The sequence below is a fragment of the Podarcis vaucheri genome, assembly GCF_965113315.1.
Source record: "Podarcis vaucheri genome assembly, chromosome: 10".
Classification (NCBI taxonomy): domain Eukaryota; kingdom Metazoa; phylum Chordata; class Lepidosauria; order Squamata; family Lacertidae; genus Podarcis; species Podarcis vaucheri.
Window position 1 is genome coordinate 20,339,622 of NC_138748.1, and position 25,646 is coordinate 20,365,267.

Sequence of the window (25,646 nt, forward strand, 5' to 3'; positions counted from 1 at the left end):
TCAGGGGTCATCTGCTCTAACTTGGGATGTTGGAGAATGTTGACAAAAATGGAAACATGTCCAGAAGAAAAATTACGTGGGGCTGCCCTTGAGACTGAGCCAGAAACATCAGCGGGTGCAGAATGCCGCAGCGAAACTCCTTATGGGGTCCTTGCCGTGGGATCACATTCACCCGGTGCTATACCTGCTGCACTGGCTCCCGGTGGAGTACAGGATCAGGTTTAAGGTGCTGGTTTTAACCTTTAAAGCCCTATATGGCCTAGGACCCTCGTACCTATAGGACCGCCTCGCCTGGTATGTCCCACGGAGGACCTTACGGTCCTCAAATAAAAACATCTTGGAGATCCCGGGCCACAAGGAGGTTAGGCTGGCCTCGACCAGAGCCAGGCCTTTTTCAGCCGTGGCCCCAATCTGGTGGAACGCTCTGTCACAAGAGACTAGGGCCCTGTGGGACGACATCTTTCTGCAGGGCCTGCAAGACAGTGCTGTTCCACCAGGCCTTTGGCCAAGGCACAGTCTGACTCCCTCTCTCCTTCTGTAATCCTCATAGAACTCTAGCCCAATGGTTGCCATTAATTTGATTCTGAATTGATTTTAGAATGTATTTTAATTAATTGACTGTGTGATTTTATGTACACTGTGCTTTTTTACTTGTTGTTAGCCACTCTGAGCCCGGCTTTGGCTGGGGAGGGCGGGATATAAATAAAAATTTATTATTATTATTATTAATCCAGCAAATAAAATCAGTATCCACAGTCCGCAAGTGATATGGGTGGGCCGGCCCTGTTAATTACAGGAGGCAAAGTGAGGCGACCGCCTCGGGCGGCAGGGTCCACATGGGCAGCAGATCACAATGTGGATTTTTCTTCTTTCCTTGTTCCTGATGTACATCATCACTCACACCTTCCCTAGCTGAGAGAGATAGGCGCCATTTTGTTGATTCACCTCAGGAGCCAAAATGTCTTGGGCAAGCCCTGATAACTGATGACATTTCACCCCATTTTCATTGTGTTTCCTTGGCATTGAAATGAATGGAGTGGAATAATTAACTACATAAATACTTACTTACTTTGCCAAACCTTTATTAGGCATTACAAATTACATAAATATCGTAAGTTAAGATAGTGAGGCTGACAACACTGGAACAGAAGACTAACTGCAGCAGAACGGAAGCAGTGCTGCATGTGATGCAAGGAGGGTGGAACAGAAAGCGATGTTGTCTTAGCTCCCTAACTGCAATCCCCTTCTCAGTTCAGGAGTCTTGCAACTACAGTGGCCAACCAGATCTCCAAATGCAACAACACTTTCCCTACCTGTGATTCACAGCAACTGGTAATGAGAGACATATTGCCTCTGGCAGTGTAGGTGGAACTTACACATCTATAGCTTTCATGGATTTGTCTGTTCTTTTTCAGGCGCAGCTCTACTATCCTAATCCACCCTCCGTTTTTCAATATATATATTATTTGAAAAGCTCTCTCAATTGCCATATCTACCAAACTCAAGCCAAATTCCCCTCCCAGGTCCAGATGTCTTATCTTAAGGGCAATCCTTCCTCTCTTATTTGGCCCTTCTTGTCTCTAATTCATAGCATGCCCACCTTAGCACACAAACCCTGTAGTTCACTCACCACAGTAACAAACTGACAAACTACAGTTGCCAGAAATCTTTGTGGGAAGTCGTGTGCTTTAAATGTGTGGTGTGTTTATGGCCTAATAATCGTGTAATTTAAATCTGTGTCCTCTGTTGCCGTCCATTATGCATTATTGGCTACCCTGCTCGGCTTGTTCCTTTGTTGAAAAGGAACTCTTTAAAGCTGGCTACAGAAATCTGTCTCCATCAACTAGAGATGTTACACATCAGAGTTCTGAATAGGAGATTGCTTTGATAGGTGAACTCGGGACCTCATATATAAAAATGGAAACCATTTTCTTATTGATGGCTCTCCAGTGAAGTCAGTAACGTTCGGAACCTCACAAAACCTCAATTGCCATTCCAAGGCCCTAGCCCAGAAATTTGTAACCAGAATTTAGAGTGATTTTGTGCACAAGAAACATCACACAACTATTTTTTCATTGCATTATTAGAATTGCTCAATAGCCTGGCTTTTGTTGGTTGTATTATTATTTTTAACTAATGGGAAATACTTTGACAAAGCTGTCTTAGAAATAACTGAGAGTAGGTTAGTAACCTCACCTATCCTAAGTCTCAAATAATAATCTTCATCAGCATAATGCCTGAATAAAGTGTTTTTAAATGTGCCTTGATAAGTATTGACAAACTCACTCATAACAGCTACTTAAAAGCCATTATTGTCTAACAGGCTCATAAAATGCATTCTTCAAAGGGTCTTAGTTATGTATTTGCATAATGGGGAAAGGGGTTATGATCTTATGGAAAGACAGAAGAAACTAAAGAAAAGCTCTAGCATTGTAGAATATAAAATCCTCATTAGATTCTTGAGTAATGCGTGTTGCACACATCTAAACTTGTATTTATTGTTGGGGTGTTATATTTTTTATTTAAAGATCTAATCTTGGATATTCTCAACTATTATTTTTATTAATATTTTTATTCCTTCAAATGCATTTATTCATAGATTCAAATAAAGTCTTCATTGTTGTGGTTAATGACCATCATAAGGAATTTATTTGTGGGTTACTGTTGTTCTAATATTCAAAGCTAATTAGTAGGATAATCCATCCATTTTGCTCTGCTATTCACCTGTTGGGAAACCTAGACTGGGAGAATAGGTAAAGTTATCATATATGTTGCTTGCTAGACCCAACAAGAGAGGAGAATATCCAATTCAATTTGAGTTCAGAGACAATAGTTGGATTCTGAGATCCCGTGAATGGAATTATTCTCCTGGGATGCTCCCACTTATTGAAAGGGGAGGGAGCAATTTTCACTTTTCCTTACCTGCTGGTAACCCTTTTTTGCTCTTCAGATGAGACCCACATGTTCATAATAGAATCCAGTAGCTTTCAACTTCCAGCAAAGTCCAAATGCAACACAGTGTGAGCATGTCAGCATATTTTATTTATTTATTTGAATATGTATGATATGTACGTTCATAAAATATATCAACAAAATAAATCACTATATCTAGAAAACATAATTTAAAACATTAATGAAACAGCCGGTTAAAAGAAAAAAAATCATATAGTGAAGGGGTATCTAAATACAAGGTGTGACCGGAAAGTTCGGTGAATGGTCACAGAAATCGGACAGCGAGAAATATTCAAACATACAACCTTACAGGCCTTCAAAGTAGGCCCCCTCTGATACATAGAACCGTTGGAAACCTTTGGAGAAGTCCTCTTTTCATACTGCTTTCAGTTCCCTCATCGCAGCAGCTTAGATGTGTGAAACGTTGGGAAATCTGTGCCCATTCAGTGCAGATTTCAGTTTTGGAAAAAGAAAGAAATCCAGTGGGGCCAGATCAGGAGAATATGGAGGGTGGGACAACTCAGTAACCTCAGCAACAATTTCACGTGGAAAATATGCAATTCTTCCGCCATCATTCAGATGGACGATCCCGCATCAATAACTCACGAACTCCGTCAACATTTGCTGCTGTTCTGCTCTACGGCCTGCCACTCATACACTGTCTTTCGAGTTACAGCTTCATCTCTGTACCCAATTGTGAGCATTTTATGGGTTTCCGATGCCAATTGTATGTTTGAATATTTAGCGCTGTTTGATTTCTGTGACCATTCACTGAACTTTCCGGTCACATCTTGTAGTACAGTTTTCAAGGGATGTCTGAAAGGAGGCAGGGATGCTTCCTGGTGGACCTTTTCAGGTAGGGAGCTTCACTGGGCAGGGCCTGCCACACCAAAGACTTGGTCCTCAGCCAAATCTCAGGGGCATGGGGACCTACCAGAAAGGCCCCATCAGAGGATCTCAGTGACTGAGGTGGAGTATAAAGGAACATGAAGTATGAAGGTACGTTGGGCCCAAGTTGTGTTTGGCTTGGTGAATCAATAATTTTGAACCTGGCCTGGTAGCAAATCATCAGCCAACTATGATATTATGTTAATGTTTCATGTGAATCATGAAACCCATAATTCTAAGCCTTACTTGCTTGGGATAGTCCTGTTCCTCAATGGGAATGTTGTGTCTTTAAGGCTGGAGTGCTATGCACATTTACTTGGGATGGAAGACCCACCGAACACAGCAGGATTTCCTCCTTCTGAGTATATATGTATGAACTCTGGCTCCTATCAACCCTAGGAACCGTGGCCAGTGGTCAGGGTGATGGAAGTTATAGTCCAGCCCATTCTCCATTCCCAATGTAGAGGCTGACTGAGGACCTCTGCTCCTTCCAGAAGCCGTGTTGTGCAAAGAAGCTCACAGTACGAATTGCTTCTGTCCATACAACTTGAGAGATGGACACAAAGCATGCTGCCGTACATGTTACAACCACCATGTGTACTGGACTCTGTATGTGGTATGTACGAGGTAGATCAGCCCTTAATTAAGATGATGTTTCATGCCAAACTCAAACTTCTGTGTGTCTTAATAGACTCCCTAGCAAGCGGATTGTTAACAAGAAACGGAGGCACTTTCCCCCTATTATGGGACAACAATGCACTTGCAATTCTAGATGGCTAACAGCAACAAAACTGCTTTAGCAAATGGCTAGAGACAGCTTTGCCTTCATTATGCTTTCAAGCGGTTCCTCACATTTGGAGTCAGCTGCAGTGATGATAGGCAACAGGGACGGGGAAATGTAGGCTTTTGATATCCAGTGTAGTATATTATTTTTTGCACCTGGCAGTTGTTCCTATGTTGAATGTTTGTTTCTACTTTAATGAGGAGATCAACTTTCATCCGATGAGATGTGCAGGTCACTTTGTAAATGTGTGTGTGTGCGCGCTCGCGCGCTCGCGCACACACACATGCTTTCTCTAAAGTGATGTACCAGCTGGAAATTTTGACTTTTAGCTGAATTATTTCTCCACAGCAAATGGTTTTCCTTTTGACGTATTTTAATGTACCTGCACACTGTGAGGAAGAGTGGGTGAACAGAAAACAGGCTGTTTTATTAACCCAGCAGTCACCTTTGAGTTTCAGAAATGTCCACTTTTTTCCCTGCCTTTGTACATAATCCCAAGAGACTTGTACCTGGCTTCCCTTGGAATAACAAAGTCCGCCACAAGCCTCCAAACATGATTGTTAACTGAATGCCAACTGTTTCTTCTCATCTTTTTTATTTTATTTTTAGTGGCACATTAGGGATTGTGTGGCCTTGTGGGTGCACTGTTGCGACCATAACGTTAATTTAGCTTTCTATTTATGGAAACCGTTCTCTCACTGTAACAGACTGACACTGTAGAAATTAAATTAGTTGTGTCTGCATTATTTGTGTGTGTGTCTGTGTGTCTTTTTACAGGTTTTTTTTTTTTAAGTTCCCCAACTGTGCTCAGAGTGGAACGGGGCGGGGGGGAATAGAACTATGTTAAATGTTCTAACAGTACTACCTCTTCAGCTGAGAGGAATTTCTCTGAAACAGAAAGATAACGAACCCCCAAGAAGAGGCCGTTTGCCCCTAGTCAATGCCCTCAACCCCCACTTTTTTTAAAACAGTGGCCAGATCTTTTTCTGCTGATACATTTGAGTCCTTCCTTACAAAATATAGGTCACATCTAAAAATAAGTTTGCTTATGCCCTGCTCTGTTGTTTACTCCAAAGCAGTGTACAAAAATAACACACAAACAGTATTCAGCTACCTTTTACTCAGGGTATACCTGAATATAAATATAAAATTCAATGAGGTTAGACAAAGCAATGGGCTTCTTTTCCTTTTTGGTTGGTGTTTTTAGACTCTATTTAGTAGCAGGAAGGAGAAGAAGCAGAGAGTTGTTTAGGATCTGAAAATATGAATAAAGTTATCAATATATTGGAAGCATTGTTGACTGCTAATGAGCGTCCTGGACCTGGCTTGCTGCTTCCTTTTTTTCTGATTTGGCACCTTCTGTGTGCCATTTGTTTCACTTTCCTCCACTCTAGCCTGGGGAAATGAAGAATTTTTATCTCCCCACCTCCATCGTCCGCCAAACAGAGTTTTTATTTATTCCTCATCGTGTTTCAAGGCCCTGTGGGCATTTGTCTCCTATCTGAGTTAATGTGCCGTAATGATCTGCTCCTGCCACACATTCCTCTTCCTATCAATCAACAGGAAGAAATGCTGATTGAGATGGCTCCTAATAAGACCTAAGAGTAGGCCAGTTCACATTAGTACAGTGTGCCAGCTTTCTTTGTTTTCATGCAATCCGCCTTTAATTGGGAGCAATACCTGGGACCTGTCTCAGTGTTGCCCCATCAGGTCCTGCCAATCTCCCTCCCCGGGAAGGAAAACCAACAGCTTCATCTGCACAATGACTTCTTCTTTGGCGATCACTCGGAGCTGAGTAAGATTGTCTTCCATAAACACAGTCTTAACAGTGAGTCCGTAAGTGACTGTGGAGGCCAATTCTGGACCCACACGTCCTTCCACAGTGGGGACATTGGTTTCCAGGTGGGAGTTGATCACGGTGTGGATTTGCCAAGTGTGCCTTCCTCTTAGCATGTTTCTCCCTTGCGTCCCAAGTTTGAGTGTCTTCAAAGTCCATGACACCTTTGGTAAAGGCTGTTCTCCAACTGGAGCGCTCACAGGCCAGTGTTTCCCAGTTGTCGGTGTTTATACTACATTTTTAAAGATTTGCCTTGACACAGTCTTTAAACCTCTTTTGTTGACCACCAGCATTATGCTTTCCATTTTTAAGTTTGGAATAGAGTAGAGCTGGACCATAAAGAAGGCTGATCGCCGAAGAATTGATGCTTTTGAATTATGGTGCTGGAGGAGACTCTTGAGAGTCCCATGGACTGCAAGAAGATCAAACCTCTCCATTCTGAAGGAAATCAGCCCTGAGCGCTCACTGGAAGGACAGATCGTGAAGCTGAGGCTCCAATACTTTGGCCACCTCATGAGAAGAGAAGACTCCCTGGAAAAGACCCTGATGTTGGGAAAGATGGAGGGCACAAGGAGAAGGGGACGACAGAGAATGAGATGGTTGGATGGTGTTCTTGAAGCTAACAGCATGAGTTTGATCAAACTGCGGGAGGCAGTGGAGGACAGAAGTGCCTGGCGTGCTCTGGTCCATGGGGTCACGAAGAGTCGGACACGACTAAACGACTCAACAACAACAACAAGTTGTTTTGGAAGATGATCATCAGCCACATCTCATCTTGCTTACACCTCTGTGGCAATCCGAGCCAGGTGTACTCAATGCAGTGTGACTTCATGTAGACCAAAATAAGACCCTGTAGAAATATCGCCGTCCATGCCTTTTGGGGGAACCATAAAGAAGGAAAGAAATCCACGAGAGAAATGGACAAATGAGTGGATTCTGCTGAGACTTCCACCCATGCCTTCATCCATGAAACTCCACTATCCAGTTTCCACACTCCAACGCCCGGTCAACCTGGCACCTGAAGGTTCATAAGACCACCAGCCACATTCCTGCTTCTGTTGAATTACATGCTGTGCTGTGGTTGTTGGTTAGATGGTTACTATATTTTAAATATGATTAATGTTTTAGCCTGCATGATGGCTCCTGCAATCAAGGATCAGAAGGGGCCTTTTCCTTGCTTCTGAGACTCCAGGACACCTGGGCAGCAGATGATGGAAGGTCTCTTTGGTTTCGCCCTGCAGGGACTTTCTTGGGTTTTTTAAGGGTCATCACCTACTTCTTTTTGAAGGAGCTGTCCAATCTAAGGACTCAGCTACATTAGCAAAGAACGCATTTTCACACGCATCATAATACTGTGACACCAGATGGCACTGTGGAGTCCTGCCTTCTGCCCATGTGATCCCCTGCTATGAGGTTTAAAACGCCTTTTTCTGAAATGCCTTTTTGATGTGTCTAGATCTAGCTTGTGTTCCATTTAAGGATTTTTTAAGGATTTTTTTTTAACACCATAAGGAAGGGAGAACAATGGTTTTAAAGTTGACTGAGCAGGCACACTGGTGATGTGGCCTTACTCCATCACATGATGGTGTGTTGCATTGTATTTTTATAGTATTCCCCTTCCCTAAATTTGCATTTGTACAGTTGAATGAGCATGTGCTAATTTTAGTTCTCTTCTGGTGATACATAAATGGCCATCCTACTTTTTTTTAAAAAAAAAGTTTTATCTTAATATGACAACATAAAGAAACATACAACCCTTTAACCCTCCCCTGAGAGAAATATCAATTGTTGTTGCTGTTGCTGTTGCTGTTGCTGTTGTTGCTGTTGTTGTTGTTATCTGAAGAAGTGTGCATGCACATGAAAGCTCATACCAATATCAAACGTAGTTGGTCTCTAAGGTGCTACTGGAAGGATATTTTTTATTTTGTTTCGACAACGGCAGACTAACACAGCTACCTACCTATATCTAATACCTACCTATATCTAACAACAACAACAACAACAACAACAACAACAACATATTATTTATACCCCACCCATCTGGCCGGGTTTCCCCAGCCACTCTGGGAGGCTTCCAGCAGAATATTAAAAAGCAATGATTCATTCAGTATTAAAAGCTTCCCTAAACAGGGCTGCCTTCAGATTATACAATACTAGCAGCCCCCCCCTCCACAAAAGTGCAGTTTTGAAAGGGTCATTCCCTCATCTTGATTCCAAATGTCCAACGGTATCCAAACATAGAGCTCCTTGATCTCATGAACCATCATGCAGAATTTGGTTACAACATCTTAGGAGGTGCCCAAATGCATAGGGATCAGATAAACTGCTTTCCAAAATATATAGCAGAGATAATCTTGCACCCCACCACATATAACCAGATGCCCACATTTTAATGGCAAAACAGGAACAGTTCAGGCCCAGGGTGGGGAGAAAAAACTGGAGGGGTGAGTGTAAGGACTGTCGGTGTGGTGATGGATGGAGATCAAAGCTTATGTTCTTAAGGTTAATTTTAGGTGGCTTTGGACATGATAGGAGTGGAAATGTGAAAGGTGTGTTTTCTTTCGTAGTACTCTTGTGTCTCACTCAAAGATAGAGATACACCTGTTCAGGGACACATATAGCTCCACCTTTTGAACAAGATGCTGAAGTAAAGTGAGAGGACTCGTGGATACCATGCATGTCATGACATGAAGCTCTTGAAGGAGCAGGACACTTGCCTGCTCCTTCAGGCAACTCTCTCCTCTTGTGCTCTGGAAAACCCAAATAGATTTCCTTGTCTTGTTCCCATTGCCACCTCTCTTCTCCCTTTCAGAAACTCTGTCCCAAATATGGGGAACCTGTGGCAGATGTTGCTAGACTACAGTGTCCATCATCCCTGATCGTTGGCCACATTGGCTGGTGCTGATGGGAGCCCAACAGTACCGGAAGATTCCCCATCCCTATTCTACGTTATTAAAAGCTGAATGGCAGATATGAAAACTACTCAACAGGTGTTTCCTGTTGCTGTATCTCCAGGCAGGGGAAAGTTTCAACAGTGGAATTTCTGCCCTACATGCAAGTCGGCAACAGGAGGCCAGCCAGCAAGGCGGGAGATGGAGGGGGGAAAGTGTGAATCCTCTTATTGACAGGCCAAAGGAGTGTCACCCTCTGACTAACTATTTCATTGTGCGAACTCTAATGGAGATGTGTCAAGCAGCCTTACACCCGAGCTATGTGCCAGTTCTAAAACACAGTCGAGTAGAAACAGCCCAAGAAGGAGATCCGCTTGTGAAGTGGCAGGGCTGCAACTGTATGGAAGAGGGTGTGATAATTGAATTTTGAAAAGAGCTGACATCTGAAACGAACAGCATTAGTAATTATGTGACATCCTGAAGGATGATATTAATGATTCTTATGCAAGTGTTTGTTAAACCTGTAATTCAGATTTAATGACTATCCAAAAGCCTTTATTATAAGAAAAAGAAACTCTCACTTTGTTCCCGAGTTTAATCTCCTTTGAAGCAAAATTTCTCTCTCTCTCTCTCTCTCTCTCTCTCTCTCTCTCTCAAGCAGGAGATGTTCAGCTTCAATTAGCATCTGCCGAAGTGAGTGGGAGAGTCCCCCACGTCCCATTGATTAAGGATGGAAAGGAATAAAAGGCTTTTGCCACAATGATACCGTTTCATTGTGATTTGACCCTTTTGGATGTTAGAATTGTCCTTGATTGTGTGTGTGTGTGTGTGTGTGTGTGTGCATCCTCTCTCTGAATTTGGGGAAATAAACTCTTCATTATTAGAATCCCGTGAATAATTATTTCTATCATTTGAATCTGTGATAGAGTTCTGTATGCTGATGCAAGGGGGGAAGAGGATTTCACAAGATGCATAATAGAGGAGAAAGCAATCACACAGACAGTGGTTGGTCCTCTTGTTGCTGACTTCAAACCAAGTCTGATTTGCAAAAAGCATTAAAATGTCTCTGTGCCGAGGGCAGCCCTCCTGGAATGCTTCGGGTCACGCCCCCCCCCCCACTTCTGCTATTCTACTTTATTTTTTTAAAAAAATCTCATTTAAATAATAATAAAAAAGCACACCTATCAGCATATATATTCCTATGCTCTTCAGTTCTGCAGTGTTCCATTTACCCACCAGGTTGACTCGCAACACTTTCCTGCTTTTCTACAACTGCCAAGCAACCTGTTTGGTGGTAATACTAATTAAACCCTGTCCCAAGGATGCAGAACTCGCAAGAATGTGAGCCCCTTTAGCGGGCTGGGTGCAAACGTGAATTTGAGCTCTTCGCGGTCTTGTCAGCCTGTAAATATATATAAAAGAACCCTCTAAATTAATCCTGTGTGCCATTTTCTAATTAGACTTATAATGCAGCTGCTTTGAAAGGCCCCCAGATGTGATGCTAGGTGCCAAATTAGTGTTGCTTTTGCCGAGAAGGTGTTCTTCTCAGGTCAGGGAGCAGATAACAAATGAAGCAGTGTTCAGAGGCATGCATTGGGCTGCTTGTGTAAGAGCTGGCTTTCGGATTAATAGAGGAATGCAGTTTTTAAGAACCGCAAGTCCCCTAAGCTTCGTAAAGAATGGCAACAATTCCTCTGTTGCGTTCCTGTTTGGGTCGACTGACCGCAAAAAGTGCCACATATCAATGTGGGCGCCCCGCTGTTCGCATTTGCTGCGTCTGATCCACAGCGACGGTTCTCTCTTTTTTATATATAATATATTTTATTAATTTTAACATATAAATTATAAAATGTACCACAAAGCTTATCACTTATACAATCTTTTTGGACTTCCATCAGCACCTCTGATGATCCACCGTTTTAACCACTTCTTATGCATTTCTTAACTTTATATTGCCTTTACATGTCTTAACAAATCATCCCCCCCTTTATCCATTTTTACAATACTTCTAATAATACTCCTCACAAAACTTCTTGCAACCCTACAAACGTCATCTATTCTTCACAATTACTTTTCAAATAGTCCGTAAATTTACTCCAGTCTTCCGTGAATTTCTGGTTTCGCCGGTTTCGAATCCTTCCTGTTAGTTTATCTAATTCTGCATAGTCCGTTAACTTCATTCTCCATTCTTCAATCGACGGTAACTCTTCTTGCTTCCATTTTTGGGCCAATAATATTCTTGCTGCTGTTATTGCATATAAAAAGAGCTTACATTCCTTTCTATTTATATCACTCCCCACAATGCCCAGTAGAAATGCTTCTGGTTTCTTTATAAATGTATATTTCAACATTTTTTTCAACTCATTATATATCATTTCCCAGAAGCATTTCACCTTTCTACATTCCCACCACATGTGATAAAATGTTCCCTCTTTTTCTTTACATTTCCAACATTTATAACTAACTTTATGCATTTTCGCTAACTTAACACACAGCAACGGTTCTCATTGGTGATTTCTGCTCTGCCACTTGAAAAGGATGAGCAGGAAGTGAATTTCTTATTGCTAGGACTCTCAGCCAGTGGTTTTAATATGGCTTTGGACAAATCACTGAGACTTGGGCTTGCTTCATTTATTAACCGGATGTCAGGGTGAAGATAAAATCCATTTTAAGGGTGGATGGAACTGCCATTGCTCTTGTTACTTTCTTCTCTTCCAGAAATGTGGCTGATTCCAGAGGGGTGTCTCCTCATTAGGGATGTAGGAATTATAGAATTGTATTGGCGCTGTGGGTTAAACCACAGAGCCTAGGACTTGCTGATCAGAAGGTCGGCGGTTCGAATCCCCACGACGGGGTGAGCTCCTGTTGCTAAGTTCCTGCTCCTGACAACCTAGCAGTTCGAAAGCACGCCAAATTGCAAGTAGATAAATAGGTACCGCTCCGGTGGGAAGGTAAACAGTGTTTCCATGCACTGCTCTGGTTTGCCAGAAGCGGCTTAGTCATGATGGCCACATGACCCGGAAGCTGTACGCCTGCTCCCTCGGACAATAAAGCAAGATGAGCGCCGCATGCCCAGGGTCGGCCACGACTGGACTTAATGGTCAGGGGTCCCTTTACCTTTAATCTAGCCCATGGAGAAGGAACTAGCAACCCACTCCAGTATTTTGCCATGAACACTCCATGGACAAAAGGAGAAGCTTTGAGAAGAAATGCTCTGGTTCATGGGATCACGGAGAGTCAAGCATGACTAAGACTACTGAAAGACGACAAATCTAGTCCAATAATTTGCCCAGTGTGGGCCTCGAACCCACAACCCTGAGAGTAAGAGTCTCATTCTCTACTAACTGAGCTATCCCAACAGTTGGCACTGTCTTCCATTCTACCTTGCATGTGTCCTATGCAGCACTGCTTCTGTTTCACTGCAGTTCATCTTCCACCCAGCAATGGTCAAGCTATGTAATTTATGTAATTTACTTAATTAATCAATGTAATTAATTACATAAATTAATTATGCTATGTTCCGTTACCACGTTGTTAAGTTATTCCTCCTCATTCATTTCAGTGCTAAGGAAACAAGGGGTGGGAGACGTAATCAATTCATGGACTGAAAGTCGGGGGGGGGAACAGTGATGGTGATCACAGTTGCTGAGCTGATATTTGTTCTGGACATGGGAGGAATAAACAAACATTTGCAATTTCCTCTCCCATTTCCACCAGAATTTTTCAACTTCTCTACTCCACACCCTACTCAGTCCTTGTTCTTCTGTTGTAATTTACATGCAGCATTGCTACACTATTGAGAGTATTGCATTTTTTCCTGTATGTTTTGTCCACATCTCTGGGCAGAACATTCCTATTTTGAGTAGAGTCACCTGTAGCTTAGCAAACATTATAACTATAACTATTGTGGGTACCGTACTATGACCCCATTTTCATTTTTTAATCAGTCTTTTAATTATTGCTAAAACACATTTCCACCTTTTCTTTTGCATTGAAAAAGAAGCATACTGCTATTACACCGTATTGCAATAATGCTATTACACCACGGTATTATAACATTATAAATCTCTTTCATTTCTAAAAATCCTAGCAATACTGCTTTAGCAATAATGAAAGATTGATTAAAAAAACAAAACAAAAATGAGGTTATAAAATGGAGCCCACTGCAAACTTTATAGTAACCCAAAAATTGTTTGTGAAAAATTATTAGCTCTTCTAACCCCCCCCCCAGCATGTTCAAGAACTGAAATTGCATCTTACAGATTAGAAAATAAACATTTTATTTAAGTGGCCTACCAATTAAACCAATAGATGTTTGAAACTCTGGTTTGCATATAGAAATATGGAGTGGAGCTTTTTCTAGCCCCTGTGCAACTAATTTTTCCATATCTCGCTAACAGTGCAAAACAGTGCATAACTTCTCAGAAATTGGTCCAAAAAGGTTCAACTTGCTCCCAACCTAACTATCTTAATTATGCAATAAGTAGGTAGTGATTTTACAGGTTTAGGAAATAATTCAGAGAGGTGGTCACTTGTACAAGGTACTAGTATCTTGAGCTTTTGTTGATTTTTCTTTTATTTTGAACTAAATTTGAAAATTCAGGCAACTACATGTGCATAATGAATGCTTTAATGCAAGAAGTGGCATGTCAACCATGGAGACGAAAAATATTTACATTAAATGTATTCTTCCCACACAATTAATTACCATCTTAGCCTTTATCTACCCACGGCATTTTCAATTTAGTAACTGAAAAGCTTTCTTAGGCTCACTATCTTAGCAAAGTGACAGAGGGCAATAATTACACCACCTATCTCAGCCTGTTGTCAAATATCAAGCTTGTTTCTAGAAATTGAGCATCAATACCAATTAATCTTGGACCTTTGTTTTGTAAGTTCCCTTCAAGGAGTCTCTGTTGTTCAGTAGTAATGGTACATGTTGTTGTTGTTTTTTTTAAAAAAGAACCCAAAGTATCTACCTAGGCTTGCAAAAATATTGAGGTATTAACACAAGCATATCAATAGCAGGCATCAGGGTATCTCTAGCAATGTTCTCACTTGAATCAGAATCAAGCCAAGTTAAAAACATTCACACACAAAAATGCTGAATGAAGCATGTTGAGCTTCGCCTACTTAGAATAATAGAATAATAATAGAGTAATAATAGAATAATAATAGAGTTGGAAGGGACCCAATGGCCATCTAGTCCAACCCCCTGCAATGCATGAATCTCAGCTAAAGCATCCATGCCATCTAACCTCTGCCTAAAAACCTCCAAGGAAGGACAGTCCACCACCTCTTGTGGGAGTCTGTTCCACTGCCAAACAGCTCTGACTGTCAAAAAGTTTTTCCGAATGTTTAGTTGGAATCTACTTTCTTGTAACTTGAAGCCACTGCCTTGAGTCTACCCTTAAGAGCAGGAGAAAACAAGCATTCTCCGTCTTCCGTGTGACAGCTCTTAAGATATTTGAAGATGACTATCATATCTCCTCTTAGTCTCCTCTTCTCCAGGCTAAACATACCCAGCTCCTTCAAGCGCTCCTCATAAGGCTTCATTTCCAGACCCTTGATCATCTTAGTTGCCCTCCTTGTCCATTCCAACCTGTCAATATCCTTTTTAAAATGTAATACCCAGAACTGGACACAGTATTCCATGTGTGGTCTGACTAAGGCAGAATAGAGTGGTACTATTACTTCCCTTGATCTGGACACTATACTTCTGTTGATTCAGCCTGGAATAGTGTTAGCTTTACTTTTGCTGCTGCATCACACTGTTGACTCATGTTACGTCTTCAATTTAGTTGACCACAAAAATTTCCAGCGGATTTCAACCTTTAAAGTGGATTTTTGGAGTCTGGAAGTTTAAAAAACTAAGCAGTGAGAGATTTCAGGGATGCCAACACATACCTTGGGTTGGGTTTCCTTGGAATGAAAGTAGTAAAAAACGGTGGTGTCCTCATGATACCAGGATATACCAGCAATTGAATTTGGGACCTTCTGCTTGCAAAGGAGATATTCTCCTGCCAAATGTGTGGAACCTTTGGTGCGCCACATGTTGCTACAACCTCCTTCATGCATGGCCATTGGTCATCCTTGCTTGGGCTGATGGGAGTTGTAGTTCAGCAACATCTAGAAGGCTAAAGGTTTGCCACACCTGTTCTACCACCAAGCTATAGCTTGTGACATCCGTTGCTTGGATTTTTCTAAAACTGCAGTGCCTGAGTGGTGTGTGGGGTGCTTTCTTAAAAGCCCAGGACCATGTGAGAAGGCTGAATCACACAAGTTGGTTCTGCCCAATAACAACAAATGTATTTTCAGGGAAGGAGACCCTGTGGCTGTCTAGATGTTCGACTCCAGTTGTCCTCAGCCCTGCCCAGCATGGGAAGGTTGGACTTGACAATATCTGAGGAGCTACAGGTTCACCTTTGTTGTGTTAAATGGAGGGAGGGGGAAAGTATCACATTTTCCCAGGTTCAAAATATTGTGCTTAGAGAGCTCAGAAAATAGTGTATTTCCATGACAGCAGTGCAATCTTGAAGGAAGATGTGAGGAATGTACACAAGCACACAAAGAAAAGAATTGCATGTTTATTGTGCAGTGATCTGATTGTGTGGGTCATATCATGACAAAAGAAGTAAGGTAAGATCCATCACTTAGGCTAATCTGACATCTTCTGCCAAACATACTTTGCTCCCTTAAAGCCTCACGGATGTCAGTGCAATAAGTATCCATATTTAGAACTATGGGGTACCCAGAAGAAAATACAATGAAGCATTCCTTCAGAGGGAAGCCTGTTGTGAATGACTGCTCATATTAAGGAGAGTGCTATAGTCAAAGGGAAAAGAACTGATATTCTGGGTCAGTCACAATTCATAAAGCAAAAATCTCAAGAAAGTCAAATACTAGAAAGTGTGTGTGTGTGTGTGTGTGTGTGTGTGTGTGTGTGTGTGTGTGTTGGGAAAGAAGTGGGGATGAAGAGAGAGAGAGCTAAAATTCCACATTCTACTTATTTTATCCAAGACTGCATATTTATTTTGAGATTAATTTGGCATATGCAGTGTATATTTGCCAAGATTTTTCCCCCTATTTAAATCTTCAGTTCCAAAGCTATGTTTTTAATCCTATTACTGCTAATTGAGTGAAGTCTGCAGTCTTTTTCAGTTAGGTGAAGTTCAAATTGTAATTGGTTAAAAAAAAGAGCACAACATAGGAATGAAATATTAATATTTAACTCCTGAATTTTCATTTAAAATCAAGACAGTGGTGAAAACACACGTGCACACACACACACGTGCACACACACACACACACACACACACACACACAGCATTTTGGGGGGGAGAAGATACTGATTTGGAGATCGTGGGAAAATTGGTTCATGGAGCAGACTGATTAGCAAAGAAACAGATACAATTGTCAAGACGGTACATTAAAGTTAAGTATTATGCTAACTCTTCAGTGGCATTCACAACGGTCAAGATCAATCAGCATTTCCCACTGAATGTTTTCATTTTTTAAGAAGCACAGTGGGTGACATCCATTGATACCTGTCTGCTTGCAGATTTCAGTGCTTTGGCTGGCCTGTATTAAGTGTCCCATCAAGTTTTTAAACCGTACAATCAATATTGCTGCTGTAAATAGGGCTCAGTAGCAAATTAGTGCCAGTACAACTCATGGCAAATAGGTGTGATATGACACTGACTTCATGTGCTGCTCAGAAACCCAACAGCAGCATTGTGTACCAAGTGCAGCTTCTAAACAGTCTACAAGGGTAGCCCAGCCTAGATTGCATTACAGTAATCTAGAGGTGAGGTTACCATGGCAGAAAGAAGATCCCAAAGCAACTCCCAGCTTAGCAATAGGTCAAGTCAAAGCATCCATTAAGCAACTCTCTTATGAAGGCTCGTAGAGCTGGAGAATAGGGCAAGGTAGGTGGAACCAGTCATCTCTGATGGCCAGCACTTCCCAGTTCTTCTGGCAGCAGCTCCCCCTATGAAGGTTTCTAGGGCTGAAGGGTGGGGCAAGACAAATGGAAAAGCCATCCCCTTAATATGCATTAATACAATACATTTTTGTATGTTATTTTCACTAATCATCTTTATGCATATTTCCCCTAACGCATGCATTTTTGTAAACCTTGGCTGCTTGGAGAACCACAGTGCAAAATTCAGATAAGTGCAAATTTCAAAGAATGGCTGTGTCTCCGTTTTCATATTGTTTTGGACAGTGTGAATCTGATAGATTTGGCTTTAAATGGGATCTGAATCAATTTTCTCCCCTACCAGGAAGACTGTATGGAGGGTAGGGGGAACGCATGCCCCCAAAGTCTTACCTTTCCTGCTCCACATAATGCATTATCTTCTGTTTCGTGTATAAAAGACCGCTGTAGTATCGTAGAATAATTCCTTGAATAATGCACATGCCCAAATAAAAAAAAGCAGATGTGTCAGACATCATTCTCATCCTTTCAAGCGGGTAGCAGTTAAGCCGTAGAAAGGGCAAGATGTAGAAAAGTTTGTTAATCCTGTCAACCGTTTGTTGCCCTTTTAGGTTTGATGACATTGCAATTTCTGTAACTGAATTTGGAATGGGATATTTCGTTAGTTTGAGAGCTTACTGGTTTTGTATTAGCCTAGCCAACAGGTCAATCTAAAATGCGACAGCTTGCTCACACTTCCACCGGAAGATGGAGTCTGAGTGGTACTGGATGTATGTGTGAAATAACACAAGTCCATCAAATTTTTTACTAACAACCTTCTATGATGGAGTATGTTCATGCTGGGAGAAAGTATGGTCCCAGGCTTATTTAGATTCTAATGGCAAAATAAAATAAAATAAACAAATCTATAAACAAACATTTGACAACTCCCTTATGCTCTTAGGTGTTCTACAGATTATGAAAGACTCTTATAATTATTGAATTGTTCTTTTGAACCAATTGCTGGGTATTGGATTTTGCATACTAAGAGTCACAGGCAATATGTCCAAAATACAAAAGTTGTGTTTAACTATGTTTTGAAAACAAGCTTTACTATGTAGGCCATTCTCTGCTCCGTCATATCTCATAAGCTGGTCATTGGCCTCAGAGACCACCACTCTACATTGATTGTGCAATAGTCTGAATGTCATAAAATATTATTTCTGCGAGAACCTGCATTGAGAAAAACCATACTTCCTTGCCCTCCCGTCGCCTGATTTTATCACCTGTATATTTATTGTACAGTACAAGAATGCATGTTATAGATTAGTGAGGACTGCAGTGGGAAGTCTATGGCTGGCGAATGTGGGAAAATATTACTCAGTCAACAAATTCCAGAGCAGTAGGCTGGCTGTTGCAGCAAATAAAAAGAACCAGGTAGCTCCTTCAAGTCTTGATTATCTAGTCAGTTCTTCAAGCAGCTTCTCCTTCTGACTGGGGAGTGAGAAAACATTTTAGGCATAACTTTAAAAAGAGCCTGGAAGGTTGTACAAAAATGCCAAGAATTGGATTAATTGGCATAATACAAGGTGGTTGGGCACAGTTGGGAAAAGTGTCAGCGTAGGGAGAATCCCCACCAAGAAAGACTGTCTGCGCAATTAGCTATCTGAACTCTAACCCTTCCAGAATAATTAATGAATAACAGAGAGGATCAAGACAAAGACACAAAGTGATTTGGTGTGTGCTAGCAAGTAATACATCAAAGAATGCTGGTAATTGGCCCTGTGGCTTTCATTCTTTGCCCTATTTCTTTCAATTCATTGACTCAAAATAATGGGTTCAGGTTCATTATCAACAGGTTTTAGCTGCAAGAGTACAACACTTCAACAAAGCTGGGATTGTAGCAGTACTGGTGGCTCGGTAAAAAAAAAAAAGTAAAAAAAAGTTGTGGACTGGCGCACACTCGCTTGAAAGGGAAAGGAGCGGTGCAAGGCATTAGCTTTGCACTTAATGAAACAGTGGGTATTCACAAACTTTTCCGAGTTTTCTAAGGTTTGGCTTTCCCTACAAGTCACAATGCTGGAATACAGTTGGTATGGGCAGGTATGTATAGCTCCAATTAAAGCTGTCTTATTATAGCAGCAGGGATAGAGAGGGAGAGATAGAAAGTGTGCCTTCCAATATAATGAATGAGGCTGAATGCTTGACGCCATGTGTCACAGGTGCAAGTCACTATTTATTTGCCAATAATGGCCGTTTATTGTTGGAAGCACTTATCGGTCCCTAAAAGGGCTGATTTGCTCCATAAATGTGATTACGGGTGGTTTCATCCCCCCCCCCCCCGCTGGATTTTGTTTTGTTTTGTTTTTTCACCCAACTAGAAATAGAAAATGCTTAAATATTTGCAGGAAAAGAAAATCTGTTCTGGATTCAGATGGTACTGCTATGGCCACCATATACCACCATCGCTAATGATGTGGGATAACTTTGGATGAAGAAAAGGCAAGGCAGAGTGGAAAGCTAGGGCAGACTTCTTAGTATTCATTTTGGATGAGTATATAATACGTACTGTTAACTTTATAAAGCTCTGTGAATGTCATTCAAAAGCTTATTTTGTTCCAGTTTCTTGGCTAAATATTGATCAATTTTGATCAGTTACTGAATAGCTTGGGGAGCTGGGGAAAACCAACATCTGTGTGACGTTATATTTTGGTTTCCCTAGTTTATGAGGCATGCTGTCATTATCAGGACTGTACCGTAAACTGGACTTTTTAAAGGAGAAACATATGATTGTTTATAATGCACGCACAGCAAAACATTGTTCGTTCAAGAGCAGGCTTAGGAAATTTTCATATGCGATGCTAAAATGCATTTGCTTGTCTGACGTGTATAAATGCTATTATTACAGAGTAGAAAATGGAAGGGATCTATTCATAAATATACATTCTAATCAAAGTAGCCTTTTCATTGGATTTACGGAAGCGGGAAGTATAAAACTTGATGTATCGCATGTGAAGCAGTCGCAGACTATATATTGTGAAATGTTTAAGAATCATCCTTAGTTCAATGATTGGATGACGTAATTCAAAGATCTTGGGAATCAGGTCAATGAAACTTCAGTCGATTGCAATAAGCTTTGGATAAGACTTTCTGTGGAATAGCTACCAGCACAGCTTTTGTCTCTAGACAATAGTACCATGTGAATGATGTAAAATGATTTGGAATAAGCTACAAAGTACTACTTTTTTTAAAAAAAAAGCATCTTTACATTACTTTCCTGCTGTGTTATGTTACATGCTACAATGTATAATTTTGTATAGAACCGGAAACATTAATAATCTTTAACTAGGAGCTTGCCGTTACTACATTTAATTGTATTCATTGAATGAAAAAATACACAATTTCCTTTATCTGATCTGTTTATGTATAATATTACCTTCGCTCTCTAAATGGTTTACACAACATGCAGTCATAACATCCCTTTCCTGATCTAAACACCCGGTCTTATATCACTGTAAGTTTCTGCAACTTATGGCTAGTTGTCACATGCAAGCTTATCAATTGATGACTGCAACATGATGATGACTTATGCATATAATGTGATAGAACTTTCCCATCGCTGCATATATTATCTCAAGCACAATAATTTTCTAGTTCACACATTTCAGCTGCCAGTCATCATGAAATCGAATAAAATGTGCATATGTGTGAATCAGCCATTAACACACTTTTCTTTCTCTCTTGCTAGTTTCTGGCAACTCAAATATTTTGGTTGATCTCCCCCTTTGTTTGGATAAATCAAATTATAGCGAATGATCATATGCATAAATGTTTTTTCTTCTTTGAAAATTGCTGCTGCTCCTTGTCTGAAATTTATTGTTTGGAATGAAAAGAATCTCAAAACCTGCACCAGAAAAACTGGCATGGAAAGCTCATTTTCAGAGGGAAGCATTGAAACTTTCCCAGGTAATGCAGTCCCATTGAACTCAATGAGACTCATGAGTAATGAGCTGACATTCATAGGATTGCACTATTAACATGACATTAATAACTTACTTCTGATGCATGAAAGTAACCAAATCTTTGAAGAATGTGCAATGGTCACATTCAAAGACAAGGGTGGCCAGAAGTTAGAACAGCTGGGCTTCTTAAATTTCCAGTTGCAGCATTCAACAGTTGATTTCAACATTGTCACTTATGAGCTGTGAATTAAGCTATAAATATTGCAATACATATCAGAGATTTTTCCCATTTGAGAAGCACTGCACATCAAAGGATCTGCGCTATGGCATGCCACCTATGGGCAGGTGTCATGCTTTTTTAAAAAATAATTACCCCATCTTTTCTTCTTCTCCAAATATGTGGCTTTTAATGGGAAGGGCTGTTGAACAGTTTGAAATGTCTTTTTGTTTACTTTAAATCCCTTCCATTGCACGATTCTTTCTGAAATTCAGCCTCAATTTTTAGTTGAATGATTTTGCATTCATATGTTACGGTGTGCATAACAAAAAGACCAAAGACTTATATCTTTGTTAGAAGGGGAAAATAATTGACAGCAGCTGAAGCTGGCATCTTGCAAATAGTTCCTCTGACTTTACGACTAGACTTCTCTGTTACTCACCTGTATCCATGCTGGGGTTTTTTGCTTTCTTCCTTTGTTATATTACATTCCACATTAATTCTTAGCTTGGGAGTTACTTTACAGCCAAACTAGATGCGATGCTAAACACCTCATTAAGAAGCCCATCAATGGAACTTATTTCCATCAATATTTTATTGTATGGAGGTAGGAGGCTTAACCCTTCCCCCCTACATTACTCAAATGACAATTTCTACCTCACAAAGAAGGGCTAACAGAAGCAAGGGGAGGATTTTCATTGGGATCATGGTGAGCAGGGAAAGGGTTAAACCTCCCTTCCCTGCATGCTATGATCCTGATTAAAATTGGGGCCCTTGCAATGGCTATCTCTCTCTCTCTCTCTCTCTCTCTCTCTCTCTCTCTCTCTCTCTATCTGTATCTATCATCTATCTATCTATCTAATCTATCTATCTATACTGTATCTATCACCAATCAACCACACCAGACCCAAACCCAGACCCTCTCCACAGACATATTACAGACTCCATCCAGTAGCCAAACTATAGTGGCACCTCCGGATGCTGCACCCCCCTGCAATCCCTACACAGATCCGGCTGGCACAAGGCACAAAACCACAGCTCGCCCCTATACACGAAGCCAAGCCAGAGCACAACTAAATGCAGCACAGCCATCTTCTCAGAAAAACTCTTCACAAGCTCAAGAGGTCAAGACACGAAAGCTTTAGCAACTAATCTACACTTAATGACCCACCCAGTGGTATTCAGAATATCACTCATGAAATCACTCAAGATATCCCTCAAGTAATTAAGGAACAAAAGAAGAAAAGGCATACTAATCTAGGAACTTCCTCTCTGCCCAGAACGTTGGAGGCTATACACCACACCCCTCAACAGTATTTATAGGAACTCAAACACCAGATTCTGCTCTGTTCCAGTAACAAGAAGCCGAAAGCACCAGCCTGAAGATGACGAGTGAGACCTCGTCGAAACGTCGCCCAGACACCCCGACTCTTACACGGGAAGACACCCGAAGACACCAAAACCTGCATATCTATCTATATCTATCTATATCTATCTATATCTATATCTATCTATCTATCTATCTATCTATCTATCTATCTATCTATATCTATCTATATCTATATCTATCTATCTATCTATCATCTATCTATCATCTATCTATCTATCTATCTATCTATCTATCTATCATCTATCTATCTATCATCTATCATCTATGTCAGGGAACTGACATCAGAGGAAAGGGAGGTGGTAGGGCTCCCAGAGACTGGGAGAGAGTCAGCAGCTAAAGCAGGGACAAGGAGGGGGAGCGAGGGGTCTCTGGAGGAGGATCTCAGTAATGCTGAGAGAGACGCAGCAGCCCAGGCAGGAAACAGCAGGGGAGAGAAAGGGGTGAGAGACACTTCCAGCGAAAATAGCGGGGAGGTGTCAGAAGCAACTGCAGGGAGACCCATGCTTCGCCGGAAGCTGCCACGTCGTGAGTCCAGGAGACGCGTTTCCGTTAAGGAACTTCTTTGCTGGAAGCGCTTCCGCAGGCAGCCACTGTCAGACTCTACTAGTGACTAGAGCAGACATGTCTGAGGAGCTCTGTCACACACAGAGGTTTGTGGGGCCGCACAAACTCTGAAGGGGCACAATTTTAAGCACAAGCAGCTAATCATCCCCTGACAGCAGTCTGACAGTCTCTGTACGCTGCCTGTGCAGGAGAAAGCATCATGAGCGACCCAGCCGGAGCCGGAGGAGCAGGGGGTGGAGCTGGTCCAAGCTTGGAAGAAAGGTATCAAGCTCTGGAGGTCCAACTTGCGCTGCAGACGGCGAGGCTCGAGGAGAGAAGGGCTCAGGATGCTGACAAAAAGGGGAGAACCACTCAGTTCCCCAGAAAGGTACCAGGATTGGTGCAGAAGTTTGGGGGGGACCCCAAGGATTACCATGCCTTTAGGACTGAGATGCAATATGCCCTGAATGTGCAGTTTGATGAGTTCCCTGATGAGGAATCGCGAGTTGCTTTCGTAATTGGGCATCTTGAGAAGGGGGCGCGGGACTGGGTTCGACCCCTGATGGCAACGCACAACGATATCCTAAAGGACACTATGAAATTCTTTCGTGCAATGGATATCATGTTTTCCAGCGATATTGAGGAAGGGGTGGTGCGCAGACAGCTAATGGCTTGCAAGCAGGGAAGCAGATCTGTCCGTGAGTACTGGACTGAATTTACCATGCTGATTCACAGATTGGGGTGGGATTTATCGGCAGCACCCATTCAGATGCTATTTGAAGAAGGTCTTTCTTCAGCTGTGAAAGACGAGCTGGCCAGGAGCCCCAGGGCGGTGTCTATGGATCAGCTGACCAAATCTGCGCTGACCATTGGAGCGCGCCAGGAGGCAAGAGCCTTGGAGAGGCGGGAAGGGAGAGGGGAACGTTGGAAGGAGTTACGCATTCCAGACATTCCTGAGCCAGCTTTCCCGCCGGCAGAGCCGATGGAAATCGGAACAGCCCGCGCGCGCGCAGTTTCAAAGCCCAGTGAGGGGGCGAAGAAGGAGGGAAAGGGAGCCCGGAAATGCTATCTCTGCCAACAGCCAGGCCACTTTGCCAGAGTCTGCCCCCAGAGGAAGGAATGGCAAGGGATGGTGGGAGCAGTTGAGGGGGAAGAGCAGGGAGAAACGGAGCAGGTAAAAGCCAACGCCTGGTTGCCAACGTCACGGCACTGCAGCCAGGCCAAAGAGCAGTGAAAGTGCCCGTGCCAGAAGCTCCTCGACCTGCTCTAGTGATTGAAGTGTCGCTAGAGCTGCAAAATGGACACCCCCTAAAAATAAAGGCGCTGTTGGACTCAGGCAGCTCCTGCAATTTTATGAGCAAGGAGTTTGCTGCTGAACATCAGATACAGACTATCCCTTTAAGCAACCCCCTGCAGGTGACCACGATCGATGGCAGGGAACTGTTGGGAGGAGGAGTTAGCTTGCAGACCGTCCCAATGATAATGAGGGTGGCAAGGCACACAGAACTGATAGCGTTTAATGTGGCCACCTTGGGAGGCGCTCCCATTATTTTGGGAATGAGCTGGCTAGCCTTACATGATCCGCTGGTGGGCTGGCATCAAAGAGTGGTTTCCTTCGGTTCAGCACATTGCTTAGAACACTGCAGGGGGGAAAAGGGGTCAGCAGGGGCCCAAGCCACCCTAGCAGGGACTGAAGTAATGGGGAAGGGGAAGGTGCCACCACAGTATGCTGATCTCAGCGACGTGTTCAGCGAGAAGGAAGCTGACCAACTACCCCCGCATAGGCCCTTTGATTGCCAGATCAATTTACTCCCTGGAGCACAGCTTCCTGTAGGCAAGTTGTATGCCATGTCAGACAGGGAAATGCAGGAGTTGCGAGCGTTCATTGACAAGAACCTGAAGAGAGGCTTCATCAGAGAGTCCAAGGCAGCGGGGGGTAGCCCAGTGTTTTTTGTGGATAAAAAAAACACGGACAAGCCGAGGCTGGTATGTGACTTTCGGCGCCTAAATGCAGTGACAGAGCCGGCGGCTTTTCCTATGCCCAGGATTGATGATATTTTGACCAGGGTGCGAAAAGGAAAGATTTTTACAAAGCTGGACCTAAGGGGGGCGTACAACCTGATACGTATAAGGAAAGGGGATGAATGGAAGACCACCATGTTCACCCCTTTGGGGGCATTTGAATACCTCGTTATGCCTTTTGGATTACAAACAGGCTCCGCGTGTTTTCAAGCCTTCATGAACCACGTACTGGGGCCTTTGCT

General features: G+C 42.2%; 1 protein-coding gene across 1 annotated transcript in view; it reads left to right on the plus strand.

Moving 5' to 3' along the window:
* The window catches only part of TFEC (transcription factor EC), a 123,061-nt gene that overhangs the window by 34,798 nt on the left and 62,617 nt on the right, over positions 1 to 25,646 (plus strand). The gene's annotated exons all lie outside the window — the stretch shown is intronic.